This window comes from Macrobrachium rosenbergii, chromosome 20 (genome assembly GCF_040412425.1).
Source record: "Macrobrachium rosenbergii isolate ZJJX-2024 chromosome 20, ASM4041242v1, whole genome shotgun sequence".
In the NCBI taxonomy this organism is placed as follows: Eukaryota; Metazoa; Arthropoda; class Malacostraca; order Decapoda; family Palaemonidae; genus Macrobrachium; species Macrobrachium rosenbergii.
The window spans coordinates 18,817,253-18,832,569 of record NC_089760.1 but is presented as its reverse complement, the minus strand read 5'-3'; the positions used below and the strand labels follow the sequence as shown (position 1 = coordinate 18,832,569).

The window sequence follows — 15,317 nt, the reverse complement described above, 5'->3', positions numbered from 1 at the left end:
CATTTACTAATTAGAATAATTTTGCTTTAATAATACAGCATTAGATTTCCAAGAATAAAATAGTGCCTAACAGTCGTTTTAAAGATGTTTTAAATATAAAGCATTTAGTCAATATTTTAAGAATACCTTAACAGTCTTTGAACAGATCTAAACTTATATTCCAGGCATGGGAAAAAATGCATTACTCATAACAGTATTTAAAGTTCATTATCCAAATTCGATAAAATCCTGAATCCTGGAGAAACTAAAGAAAGAGCCAGTTGTATATGAGAAGGACACTGAGCCCGTGGCAAGCTGCAATAATTTGTTTTCCAATAACCCGATACCCGCTGCTGCAAGCTATAGATTTTATCATCAGATTTCATCCGGGTTTTTTCTAACGCCTTTCTTTTCAGTACTAATGACGTCTGATCATTGCGTTTCCGAAGACATTTGAGTGAGTTTTTGAACATCCGGAGTTCATGGAAAAGATGTTATATGGCGAACCAATCAACCCTGAATGCCCTAATCGTTCCTGCCTGGTTATCATTAGCTCCAATCTATATCATCTATTCTACAGAAGAACTTTGATGATTTATTCAAATGGTTGTTCACACAACAACAATTCGTGGCTTAGCTCTAATACCGCCATACTCTACAATAACTGAATAACTAGATAACATTTTATAGAAAGGATGCGCTTTACGTTGTCATTGGGAGTTTAAGACTGTCCAAAGCATTCTTACCTTTACCAGCCAAAAAGATCGGCTTGTCTTAACATGTTCAAAGTGAAAAACTTGGAACTTTCTTAGGATTTTGTTTAAATTAGTTCACTTTGTTACTAATTTGATCTATAACCCACTGAATATTCTTCTCAGCGGAAATGAATTTTTAATATTTCATCTTGTTGTTACGTTGATTCAGTATACTTCATTTTTTAATCCAGTTCTTGTCGGCCGCAATCCTTCCTCATTCATAAATTCTAATCCTGGTCGTGGGGACTCTGTACCGAGTGACTTTTTACTGAATCTGACACATCTATTTACCTTATGCTATTGCCAATCTCTTATTCATTCACTCACAATTCTTTCCATTAGTACCCCTCTTAGTGTCCATCTAAGAATTTTTCCACGCCACTGAAGGCCTACGTATCTAATTCACATTATGGCAACATCCTTCAGTCAATCATTATATGATTTCCATCTCGATGCCCGTCTCGTTTTAATAAGTATCTCTCAGGCTTGTGTCACATTTGTTCTGTTTAATAATTGGCGCAGTTATTAAAAAGAACTCAATTCTTCTTCTTTAAAAGCATCAGTTATACAATCACTTTTTTACGTATTAGAAAAAATGTGAAAAATAAATAGGTAATAACGCTCTCTCTCTCTCTCTCTCTCTCTCTCTCTCTCTCTCTCTCTCTCTCTCTCTCTCTCTCTCTCTCTCTCTCTCTTAATGACTGCAACTCAAGAATGCAAAAAGATGATTTCCCTGTTGGACAGTCCAGCTCAGCAAAACACCTTGGTCATAAAAAGGAACGTTGGGGAAGACTCATTTCCATGTTTGTTTTTGCGCTTGCACTCATACCCTATGAAGATGATCCCTGTGGATCTGCGCGATCACAGTTTATTTATGTGCTCGGTGACTGTGCTTGTGGGGAAATATTCCAGCTTTCTTGGGTTTTTGTGGCTTGGGATACTTATACTTCGTTTTAAGGGGGCGGTTGGCCTCTTATATGTTTTTATAGTAAAAAACGTCTGACTTGCGAGTGAACTCTGACTTGCCTTATAAACGCCCTTGGAATTTCAAATGGTCTTTGGTCATTGATTCCTTGAGATTTTTAAGTCCCGTATTTTAATATGCTTAGAAACAGTACCGTCCTGGGTCTTAAAAATGTCAGTGTTTGGCAGATTATAATGTCAACGTACCTGACATTAAAATCAAATTCACCTGCCAATTAATTGGTTATTCTCGAAGGTTTAAGAAAGTTTGACCATCAAATAAAGTTTTAGAAAGCAAAGGAAAATTATCGCACAAATAGTGCGCCAGAATGAAATAATAAAAGAAAAATATACATAGCATAAATGATAAGAAAGCAATAAGTAATTATATATATATATATATATATATATATATATATATATATATATATATATATATATATATATATATATATATATATATATATATATATATATATATATATATATATATATATATATATATATTTATATATTATACATATGTATATATATATATATATATATATATATATATATATATATATATAACGAAGCCCAACAAATATACTGAATTCCTTTTAATTAAAAAAATCAGTAGCCCTCTGTACATATTTATTTCTTTTCATTGATGAATAAAAGTCTAAAAAAATGAATTCCCTTTCATTTTCTCCTATATTCTTTCCATCTCATCGGCTGTTATTGCATAGGAAGCAATAAAAGACGAAGCGTAAAGGTGAAAGGCCACTTCTGGAAAACATTCCTGGTTTTTATGAGGGAAATAAAAACCTTTATGAGAATATTTTGCTTGCTTTTCCTCTGTCTATAAAACGTCTGAGCGGCCTCTTTTATATAAAGCTAAGCTGATCAATACCAGTTCAAGGGGGAAAACCATCGTTTCGTTATGATACATTCTTTGAAGTTGTCAGTTTCATTTATAAGGGAAATTAAAGTTTCCCAGACCAACAGGAATGCTGTGTTTGAAATGAAGATAAACAATTTAAGTTCATTTAAATATATTTTATAAAAATCTATGTTTTGTTAGAAATTCAACGAAAGCAAACAAAACACTAAAGAAAAAGAAATATATGAATATGAAGGCAGATATAAAAGCATTAATCTTTCATTTCATAGCAATGATATATGGCAATAAAACAACCACTACATCATAATTAGTTTTTCAAGAGAGAAAGAAAACGAGTGAGAAAACTTTAGACCATTTTTGCAACAGAAATTTCACTACTCCATATCTTAACACAATGTTTTGCTTGATCAAAAAGCCCCCTCTGTTCAATGTACAAAATCCTTCTTCAGCATGTAACCTCAACACTCATCACATCTCTGTTTCTCTCATAAAATTGTTGTTGGTCACTTACGACATCCACAGTTCTATATTCACTGTCATACATCTTAATACTGCTGTTTTATGGGACAGCCTTGATCCAAACACGCACACACAAACACACATCTTCCTTGCCAAACCCTTCGTTTCTCTTCACGTTTCAGTCCTGTCATTTGGCTTAACTAATCCGTAAAACGCTGCCACGCATATTCCTAGACACGCTAAGTCATACCATGCTTAGATTATTTTTTTTTAATCTTCTATATTACCTTTTCCTATGTATTTTTTTAAAGTTTCTTTTTCCACCTTTCCCTCATTACAGATATACCTACCAAATCCTGATCAACTAGCTAAACAATAATCTAATCAACACACCTTATAATCTCGCTTATAATCTCATCAATTCACGAGCCTCTCTCTAATATTCGATCTCTGAATTGATTGCTTAGGTCCTCCTCAACAAACTCTTAGTTTTAATCTGTATTTTCCTGCACGTGTCTTCTCTTGTTTCCCTCTTCTCACGCAGACATTTGTTTTCATGGAAATTGCATGGCAAGTATATCTCGTTTTAACCTTTTTTCATATAATAATAATAATAATAATAATAATAATAATACTAATAATAATAATCCGTTTGGCATTAATAAATATACCTGCGGTTTTAGTCTCGAAATATGGTCACCATGTTAGACCTACTCAATACTAAGGGCTTCCCTTCGGGACAAATAGCAATCGAAATAAAAAAAAAAACTGTTATGTTGATCTCTCACAAACAACGATTTGCAATATTCTCTAACTAAGAAACCTACAAAATCATGGAAAAATAATCGATACTGCAACCAACCTTTACTCCTCAGGCTGTCTTCGAAACACTGAATATATATATATATATATATATATATATATATATATATATATATATATATATATATGTGTGTGTGTGTGTGTGTGTGTATAAATATATATATATATATATATATATATATATATATATATATATATATATATATATATATATATATATATATATATATATATATATATATATATTGAAATTTTATCACATCACCGTGATTCATATACAAGCATTACGCTACAAACGTCCTTTAATATCCAATTCGCTCTACCTCGGAAATAATATATTTTCATATATGTTACCGAAGGGGAATTTTTTAGTTGATAATAAGTTCGTCGTAACATATATGAAAATATATTATTTCCGAGGTAGAGCGAATTGATATTAAAGGACGTTTGTAGCTTTAATATATATATATATATATATATATATATATATATATATATATATATATATATATATATATATATATATATATATATATATATATATATATATATATATATATATATATATATATATATATTTTAAATGTATCGAAATTTATAATATGCCCTTTTAAATGTATGAAATTTTACTTTATTGGAGAAAATACTTTCCTCCGAACTTTGAGAAACTCCTACAAGGAAATTGCCTATCCCCTAGAGCTAAATAATACAACTATATATATATATATATATATATATATATATATATATATATATATATATATATATATATATATATATATATATATATATATATATATATATATATATATATATATATATATATATATTTATATATATATATAGTAATTTTCTTGGGCACAGAATTTCCTTTCTTTTTCACACACACCCCTTCATTCCATCTCCTTTCACCATTATACAAAAACATAGAAACACCGAGAAACCTTTTGCCAAAACCCCGGACCTTTTGTAGTAATCCGAGGGATTCCGTACGTGAAAGCTTAACTTCCTCTTCGACTATCCGTAAAAACTTTTGTGGTTTCTTTTTTCGAGTCAAATTCTTGTTGGAAAAACTTGAGTTTGAGAAGACTGGAATGCGATACCAGTATCTATTCCACGCCTTGTAACATTCAGGAGAGACCTCCGTATGTTCCCTAACCTTCCTCTGGGTAGAATAAGGTGAATTTCATTCTTACTTCTTTGAAAGGAATATCGAAATGGAAAAAGCATCCCTTGAGCACTTAAAGTTCGATAGATTGAAATTGCTTTTGTTTTGCATGTGGAATAAGCTTAAATGAAAAAAAAAGGTTAACAAATATTGCCATTGAAATACATATGATAACAAATGCAAAACTATCCATAGAAACCTTCTTCTCAAAAGGTTGATCGACTTTACTTAGATCGTATGATTTTACGTCTTCCCTCAAAATAACTTACATTACCGTGCTATATTTCAACAGTAATGACACTGTCCTCTTATATAGACTGCGAAGGATAATTTCGTCATCTTATATAGACTGCGAAGGATAATTTCATCTTAAATGCTTTACAGACAATTAAGATAGTACTCATATACAAAGTACGCACGATGGGAAATGCTTTTAAAAAGTCAGAACAATGAGGGTAATATAAGGCATTATACTTAAAGAATGCCCTTTTTATCACTCGCATGGAAAAAAAATGTTAACGTATTTATATTTTTTGCTTTGTGTTTTTGGCTTCTTCATGTCTAATTTTGTTTTTTTGTTTTATTATTTGTCAGTATGCGATAATTTACGATGTAATTTTTTTCCGTTTTATAATTAGGGTGGAAAGGGGCTTTCTGGGGAATGTATGTGCACTGAATACTGAAAATAATGACTGGATTGAGATGAAACCAAAGTGGCGCACAGGGGCCTGTTGCAATCGCCAACAAGACAAGATTTACGACTCTTCTGTTCCATCTCCACCGAGATGTAACGAACACAAAAAGAGGGAAACTGTGCGCCAAAACCAATAATCCTCTACAACAATATGATGGATTTCCACGAGAAAGTTCAAGTTCCTTTCAGACATTCCGCAAGAAGCTTCTCAGTTTCTTCTTTCAAGTCGAAGGCGTAAAGTTAAACTTAGATTTGAAATATTGGAAGCCAGTGCCAATAACTTATTTCATGCTTCATTGCGAACGGGTAAGATTTGCACACGTTCGAGTCCTAGCGTACTGATTTGTGGTATGAATCATAACCCGGTATACTTGGAAGTCTTGAGGGATTTGGCTGTGCATATGACTTCACAAACATGAGTAAGTGTGAAGCGGAAAATCTAAATTGATGCTGCACTACATTCTTACGCGCACACAAATGACTAAACAAAAAGATGTATTAAAATTTCTATTTCAACGAAAATCTAATTCAAAGGACTATCCCATTAAAAAGAAGCGTGGAAAAATGTCCCAGAATATTTTATGTTCCCAGTAAAATTCAGTTTGACATAGCTTGATTGGATTAACCTCAGTTTTATTTCACCTCCCAATTAGTGTATTGAAAAATTCTGAGATTTTGTTCTTAGTAAAGAAATAGGCTATCTAAAGATGCCTTATTTCGTTCTACTTCTTAGGATTCATCCAACTCGTTCAGCTCAAATCCCTCAGGAATGCATCTAGGTTCCCTGCATTGGATTTTGAGATAAAGCCCTAAAGCCCCGTACTGTGCAGCTATATATGGGTCACCGGAAATCATGTGATTAAACTAGCAAGGTGCTAAAAAGCGCTAGATTTTTTTCTTTTTGTTTTTACTGTTATACAATATCTTTTATTTTCAACAGATTCATATTAGAAAACTCTTAGGCTTTTGCATTGCAAATGTGGCCACGGACTATATGAATTATTTATATTTTCTTGTATGTATGTATGTATGTATGTATGTATGTATGTATGTATGTATGTATGTATGTATGTATGTAAGTTTAGATATTTGATTGTCTCCTGTCGGTAGGCGCATAAGAACTTTGTATCCGGAGTTAAATCAGTATTTCTGAAATTGGAAATATACCACACTGCTTGACTGCACAACAGTTCTTCCCTTAAATCTTGATTTTTTTGAGTTTTAACCAGAATTTTCTTTAGAATTCTGCCTGGAGTTTATTTCAGTCTCTTTTACTTCAGCCACGTTCTTGTCTGTACGTCGTCAGAGGGAAGCCCTTTCATCTTGGGTCTTTTCACTTTTTCTAATTATGCTGCGAGGTCTTTTTCCAAGCTACTTTTCTTTTATCTAAAATATGAATTTACAGAATTCAGATTCGAGGTATTTATATATTTCGTGGAGAATCAAAATAAAGAAAAACATCACTTAAATTGGTTGAACCACCCAGAATATTTATTCAGTCAGCTCTCTCCATTAAATATGGGCAGTCATGAAACCTTGTCAGGTTGGTTTGCCCATGACACACACACAATATATATAATATATATATATATATATATATATATAATTATATATATATATATATATATATATATATATATATATATAATTATATGTGTTTATGTGTATATATATATATATATATATATATATATATATATATATATATATATATATATATATATATATATATATATATATATATATATATATAATTATATATATATATATATATATATATATATATATATATATATATATATATATATATATATATATATTATATGTGCATGTGTGTGTTTATGTGTATATATATATATATATATATATATATATATATATATATATATATATATATATATATATATATATATATATATATATATCATATATATTACATATATATATATAGAATTCAGAAATTATAGATAAAATTTCCCTACAACCAGCGATTAAGAATATTAAAGAGAAAATGTCAACTGGAGTGACTTAACGGCTGACCTATGGATCTTCTGGTATAAATGCCGCTTTTCTGTAACTCTTTCTTATTCACTATTTGCCTGAGGAGAGAGACAGTTTGGTGTCTGAAATATAGCCTTTATTTTCCACATTTTGGCGTTTCTAACGGTTCCCTTATATCTGATATATATATATATATATATATATATATATATATATATATATATATATATATATATATATATATATATATATATATATATATATATATGCGTGTGTGTCAGTAAATTCTGATGCACTAGCGGTGTCTGTTATTTCAAGGAAACATTTCTATAATATTTCTTATTTTAAGGCCAAATGTTTTTCCATTTCATTTGGTCAACTGACAGCTGTTTCTCCCACTGCCTCATAGCCTTCATTGAAGTAATACTAATTTAAATGAGCCTTTCGATTTGTTTTAAAGGTAAGTACGTATAGGTAAAATATGAAAATAAGATAGGTTGAGGAGCATCAAAATATCTAACACGGCTATAGTTAATAAAACCAGCTAATTACTATGAAAATGGGTGCTGACTGGGATCCGGACTAGGTAATTCATCCAAGGATGCCTCATTCCTGCTGGCATAGGAGGTTCATGGGGCATAATCCCAGAGACATGATTTTGAGATGGACATCATCGTCTGTTTTTATCCTGTCGGTCTGTTCATTCTGTTTGAGGAGAGAATGTGGTCGAGGACCCTTGAATGTTCAATGACAGTTTTGCAAGGTAATGCTTGCCATCTCAAGCAATTTTCAGTTTCTTATAATTACTCTCTTGGTGGATAATCTTAGTGTATCTAATTAGGTCATCTGAAGGTGGCTCTTCATCATGAACTGATGAAATATTGATGTAGCGCTCTGTTGTTTTGGTGGGCTTATAGTCGCCTCCTTAAGGTTATCATCATGTGACCAACAGAGTTTTTCGGGGGCTTGTATGCCATTCCAGATTAATCGAATTTATAAACTACGCTGTTCTCGATTCTTTATGCCATTTTGGGGTAGTACAGTTCATAATCACAAGAGTGGCTAGCACACTGCGGAAACTGAAGGCTCTTAGTGAGATTCTTTCATATAGTATCTTCAGTCCCATTTTGTTGGTGATGATTTTACAAAATACATCTGTTTCCTGTCCGTCAGCTATGCTGTAAACCATTTGTGGGAGACTGTAATCAAATACTGTTATCCTCTTAGATGTTCTGAGTTAGCGTGATATTCTTACATTTACATGCTTTTCACATCATCTATGATGGCGCTGGGGAATTCATCAGAATCTGTCCGATGCATCTTGCTTCTGCATAGGCCACTCTCCAGACACTGCTGCACTAGAATGCCCATCTGACATAAACGCTGATAACAGACCTTTTTTTACAAGTTAGGGCACTTTCCCTACTACAGGTTGTAAGACTTTGTCTGAATGGATGTGATGTACTGGGTTGGCTTTCTCCTGACAAGGACGTCAAGGAAAAAAGAGGGTCTTGTTAATACCTGCTGCAATCATGAAGTTACAAACTTAATTATTTTCAGGGTACTTCCCAGATTCTTTGCCTCCTCGGTTTCTTTGATCGCTATGAAAATGTTGTCAGCTTATCGAGCATAGATCCTGGGTTTCTGGTGGTGATGGAAAGTTATCTCTTCTGTGGCTGCCATTTACATATTAGGAAAAAGAACACCAAGGGACGATTCTATTGCCATGCCATCCACCTCCCGAAAAGTTCCCTTCAATGTGAGCGGAAAGGAGCCTATGTCATGGTGGGAAATTTGATAGGAACATTCGTGAATAATGTCCACGTCCAGGAATCTGCTATTTTTGTCAGGTTCAGTGGTTCCCAAACTGTTAAAGAACTCGATGGCATACTTCAGTAAAGAACCTATAAGGGTGTCGGGAGATAAGGCTTTTACCTGGGCAGGCTTACTGCCTAGCATACCAATGGTACTTAGGTTCCAACTTCTTTTATGACTTGTGTGGTTCAGTTGGTAGCTCCCTTGCCTTTCAGTTGAAAGCCTGGGTTCGATCCCGATGTTAGTCGGATTATATATATATATATATATATATATATATATATATATATATATATATATATATATATATATATATATATATATATATTTATATGTGTGTATGTGTATGTGTGTGTGCACGCGCATGTATGCGTGTGTGTGTAAGTGTATATATGGCTTAGCAGAATAATGCAGACCATCTATTTCCCATTTCGATGCCCACAGCTTTTCCGTATACATTTGAAAGGTTCGTAAATAAAGAATCCCGACCTTATCACACAAAAAGACTGTGAAACATTATTGCTTCGTTAGAGTACTGCAATATTAGAATGCGCTTGAAAGAATTGTATAAACTTTTCTAAACAATACAAAAGCAAATAAAGAGAGATGTTTAATCTTTTTCTTCAATATTCTCAAAAATAAAAAATACTTATCATCTTAAAATGTTTGGCAATTCAGCTCCGGAGAGATGGAATATATTTTTGCCACAAATGAATGTGAATAATTTTTAAGTTGAGAGTAATACACAGAATTCTATTTCTTACGTACAAAACATTCCCTTTTACAGGGTCTAGCAAAACATTTTGGAAAATGACCTGTGAGTAATTTTATTCCTTTCGAATACAGGGAATTCAATTGAAAGGAAATTCAAAGAATTCTGGTAGAATGCCATTCGAGGAGTTCGACTTATATAAGATATCAAGATTTCCTCTCTAAACGGCGGAAAAGGTGCAGTCAAAAGAATATCTGATCTGGAAATATTTAAAACACTGCGTATTATTGCTTTCTGGGTATATGTCATGAATGGCATTTCATATTTTTAGAGTTACCATAAAGCTTTATTTCAAATTCCTTATGTAATTAGACATATATGAGTCGATAAGATGGCAGAATTTCAGAGGTCCTATGCGTCAATCGGTGTTGGAGCCTTTTTTATGAATGTATGTATGTCTGAATGTATATCTATATATATAATGTATATTATATTTATTTATCTGTGAATAAAAAGGCAAGGTTGTATATAAGTGTGTTATACATACATACACATACACACACACATATATATATATATATATATATATATATATATATATATATATATATATATATATATATATATATATATATATTATATATATTATAGCTTAATGATAAATAATATTGCCAAGACCAGGAAGAACATTCTTTATTGTACGAGCGAAATATATAAAATGAACAAGGTAAATAAAACCTCATCATCAGGCTTAAAAAACCGACAAGGATGAGAATCAATAAAATTACAATAAAATGAATTGTCATAATAAATCTTCAGCAAAAATACTAACGAAATATATAAAATGAACAAGTAAATACAAACTAAAAGGGTGAGACGTAAAATAACGAAAAATTAAAAACACAAACATAAAAATATGAAAATAAAACTAAGGTGAAATGTAAACAAACTACCACTCACAAAGTAAAATATTTAACTGGTACAGTACTGCTAGTAAAGATGTAAAGTACATTAAATTGCCTTACCTTGGTCATAGTAGCTATATGGTCCGAAAAAAGTTACAAGAAATACTTAAGCATTGTTTCCCTCAAATTAGTTTCCGGTTTGTTTACTGTAATCCTTTTACAATAAGATCACTTTTGAGAGACATCCAAAGCCTTTACTAACCCTGCCTGTGGACCTTAATTCCTGTGTCGTTTACTTGTTCACTTGTTCGCAGTGTGGTCTGTTTCGATACGTGGGATCCAGTTCATCGCTGGCTCAGACACAGAATTTTGGAACACAGAGGCCTTTCTATTAGAACTAGGTTTCCCCTTTCCAAACCACCCTTTTTCTGCCATTAGAGAACACAGTTTAGCACAGGACCATCCTTTCACTGACCTGGATTTTCTTTCCTTGGGTACTGTCATGTTTTTGTTCAAATAGACTGGACAGGATAATTAGTTGTCATTTTTTTAATTTCAGAGTCGCTGACTATTAAAAAGATGAAGCCGGAATTGAACAACAACAATGTCTGGTATTCAACTAGCTATCGTGTAATTTCATAGTAGGTACTCAATTAGGTCGTTAAATACCTTGGTTTTACTTTGTGAGTGGTAGTTTGTTTGCATTTCACCTTAGTTTTATTTTCATATTTTTATGTGTGTGTTATTAATTTTTCGTTATTTTACGTTTCACCCTTTTAGTTTGTATTTACTTGTTCATTTTATATATTTCGTTAGTATTTTTGCTGAAGATTTATTATGACAATTCATTTTATTGTAATTTTATTGATTCTCATCCTTGCATTTCGGTTTTTTCAGCCTGATGATGAGGTTTTATACCTTGAAAGCTCGTACAATGAAGAATGTTCTTCCTGGTCTTGGCAATATTATTTATCGTTATGAAGGTTCTCATTATTATTTACATTAGCTAAGAGATTTCCAAGTAGCCGCCCAATTACTGAGACTATATATATATATATATATATATATATATATATATATATATATATATATATATATATATATATATATATATATATATATATATATATAAAGACAAAATCCATGAAGGAAAGAGAAACAGCGGAGTGCTGCAAGGCCTTTCGACGTTAGTCTTTTACTTAGCAGTATTTCCCCTGCCCTTGAGGGTAAAGAGTAGCCCAATGTCCAGTAATTGCGTTCTCGGCTTCAGATAGCTTCCTCTTGATGGGTTCCCTGCGAATATTTCTTTGGAGGCATTCTGTCAGCAAGTTGTATTCCCCCACTGACCAATATGCCTTGAAGATCACATTAATCGTCTCATCCGCCATTTTAGAAAAATACTTGTTCTTGCAGTTGCAAAGGGACCCGCCCTTCGTGGTGGAACAGTTTTCTTGGTACCAGCCTTTTTAACAAAGTTTTGGTAGGCCAGGCAAAGGTTCTTTTTTGCCTTTTAGCAGCATAAGAAGCGCATGTTTCTGGTTTACTAAACATTTTCTTCTTTTTCAAGCTGTACTGAGTGTTCAGCCTCACAAACAGAAAGTTCCAAAGGCTGGGAACTGCTGATGGTGGCACTGGCACTGGTTTCACAACTGATGGGGATGGCACACTTACCCACATATCTGGGGCTGCTTGTGGCACAGCAGGATGGATAATTACATTTTGTATCACTTTTACTGTTAGAGGGATGTACTCATTCGTCATCTGTTGTGTTACTATCGCAATATTAGCCTTACCTTTACTTTTTCCCTTTCCCTCCTCTTTATTATCACTGTTTATTTCTTTTCGTTAAGTGACTTTGAAACTGCCTTGCTCATTAACAACACTGTGACCAAGATCTGTTACCGGAAAATGCTCATAATCATCACACTCACCATCATCTGAACAAGAAAAAATATCCATAGCAGCTTTAACTATAACGTAGAAACCACCGACACAGTTATTTTCATTTTTGGTTTTTCACACTATCCAGGGACGGTCCCACCACATCGAACGCTTTCTAAGAATCATCATTGACTAAACTCATTATGACTTAATGAATCAGAATACCGACGACAATAGCAATAAATTTGTTTCCTTACGAAACAATCACGAGTGTTCAACGAATAGTGAATTCCTAAGCGCTGATTGGCTCTCACGTGACATAAACAAAAATGTTGATTGGCTGGCCTGCCACTCGACGTGGAACATTAGTCTCGCTAATAGATATCGTTGAAAACGGCCCTCCAGAACCAAGGTGGGAAGACTGGCTGGCCGCAAGACATATATCATTATTCTCGATGATAAATAGTTCTCATAGTGTTTATCTGCAAGCATGGTACACAGTCCTTACAAATAAAGAAATTTACGTCCATATCGGAAGCAGCGCATAGTATCAATCTTCATGCCACATTTCTATCGAATGTTTAAAGAAAGGATTGGCAAGTAATTTTGGATGAAATGGATAGCTATGCCTTTGGTTTAAATGAAACCTACTCATAAGTCACTCTTCATCTGGAATTCCATCTAAACCGTTCACCAGCAGGACTATATATATATATATATATATATATATATATATATATATATATATATATATATATATATATATATATATATATATATGTGTGTGTGTGTGTGTGTGTGTGTGTGTGTGTGTGTTTGGATTATAAGTTTTTCATTCCTATGAAAAGGTTTTTTTTTACACGCATAAATATTACACCTGTCAAGTCAAAGTCGATTTACCTGGGGAATAATTCTCTCTCTCTCTCTCTCTCTCTCTCTCTCTCTCTCTCTCTCTCTCTCTCTCTCTCTCTCTCTCTCTCTCTCTCTATAGAGACAGTCTTTTAAAAATTCAAAATCAAATGTAACAGCTTCAAGAAACTTTCCTGATGAAATGTACCTTTAAAGTTGCCTTCTCATGAGCAATGCTGGGAGGTTTGTTCCGCCAGAGGAACGATGCTATGTAATGCTCCGTCTCCCGCTGCTTGCGACGATCTGGGGTATCCCTGATGAAAAGAGAAATAAATATTTAGCGTCAATCTTAAATTTCTTGAGAATTTTTAAGGGAACGTAACCTGTCTTGCGTAACTAGAGACTGGATCATTTACATTTTATTTCGGTTTTCTGAAATTATGTATACTAATGTCATTTTTAAAGCATCATCTATATAATCTACAGCTTTGATATGGGGTTGAAATGATGCACGAAAAAAGTTTTACTAGTAATAATAACAGTGCTTTGTTCCTTAGATGCATAGTTTCCAACTCACCATCTATTTACTGTATACATTTAATGAGTGGGTACTGTTATCAATTTATATACAAGATATATGAAATATTGCTCCCAAAGCGGTTTAAGAGTTGTCAAGAGTCAATTATTTTTCTATAGAAAAACAAAACTTGGTTCACTCAAATTCTTTACATATTATAGTAAGAATAATTATTGCAGACAGATATTTATGTATTGAGGATAATTCAAGCTCTAATGTCTTGTAAATTTTTGAATGCCTGAAAAGTAACAGGTAAGGTATTATGATTATTTTTTCCATATTTATCACGTACTACTATTATGAGAGGACTTACCATTGTTCTTTTAAAAGCAGATTAAAATATTTTAACAATTTTTTTTATATACTGCTGTCTTAAATATCTTTACTTACTTTTAATACCTACACTGCCGATTCTCTCTTACTCTTCCACTGTATAACAGTGATTACAGTATATTCATCACTTTAACCCTTCTTTAAGCAGGTTGTTATTATTTTTTTTTTAGTTTGGAAGTTGATTTTGTTTCCCATTCTTCTGGGCATTATGATTTAAACAGAGATTTAAATGACTGCAAGCATTATCCTTTAAAATTTGATATGAAGGAACCAGTGAGTTGATTAGGTGTCAATGGAATTAAAAACAAGGAAACAGAACTAGAGAGACAGAGAAACACAAATTGTGACTAAGAGAGAATTACACTTCACAGGCTTCTGATGAAAGCATTAAACAACAAAATACAGAAACTAGACAACAATGCTTCATAAAGAAAAAGTAAAATTGAAAAATCAACAATGGAAAACATATTTACAAATAAATTGAAATGAATGAGTAACAGACAGAAATATCATTGAAATTA

The 15,317-nt window shown here is 32.5% G+C and overlaps 1 long non-coding RNA gene across 1 annotated transcript in view; it reads right to left on the bottom strand.

The window, feature by feature from the left end:
* The window catches only part of LOC136848917 (uncharacterized), a 220,222-nt gene that overhangs the window by 148,933 nt on the left and 55,972 nt on the right, over positions 1-15,317 (bottom strand). The window contains exon 2 of the long non-coding RNA XR_010856179.1: positions 14,095-14,200. This is a non-coding gene — a long non-coding RNA (uncharacterized lncRNA). The remainder of the gene's footprint in view (positions 1-14,094; positions 14,201-15,317) is intronic.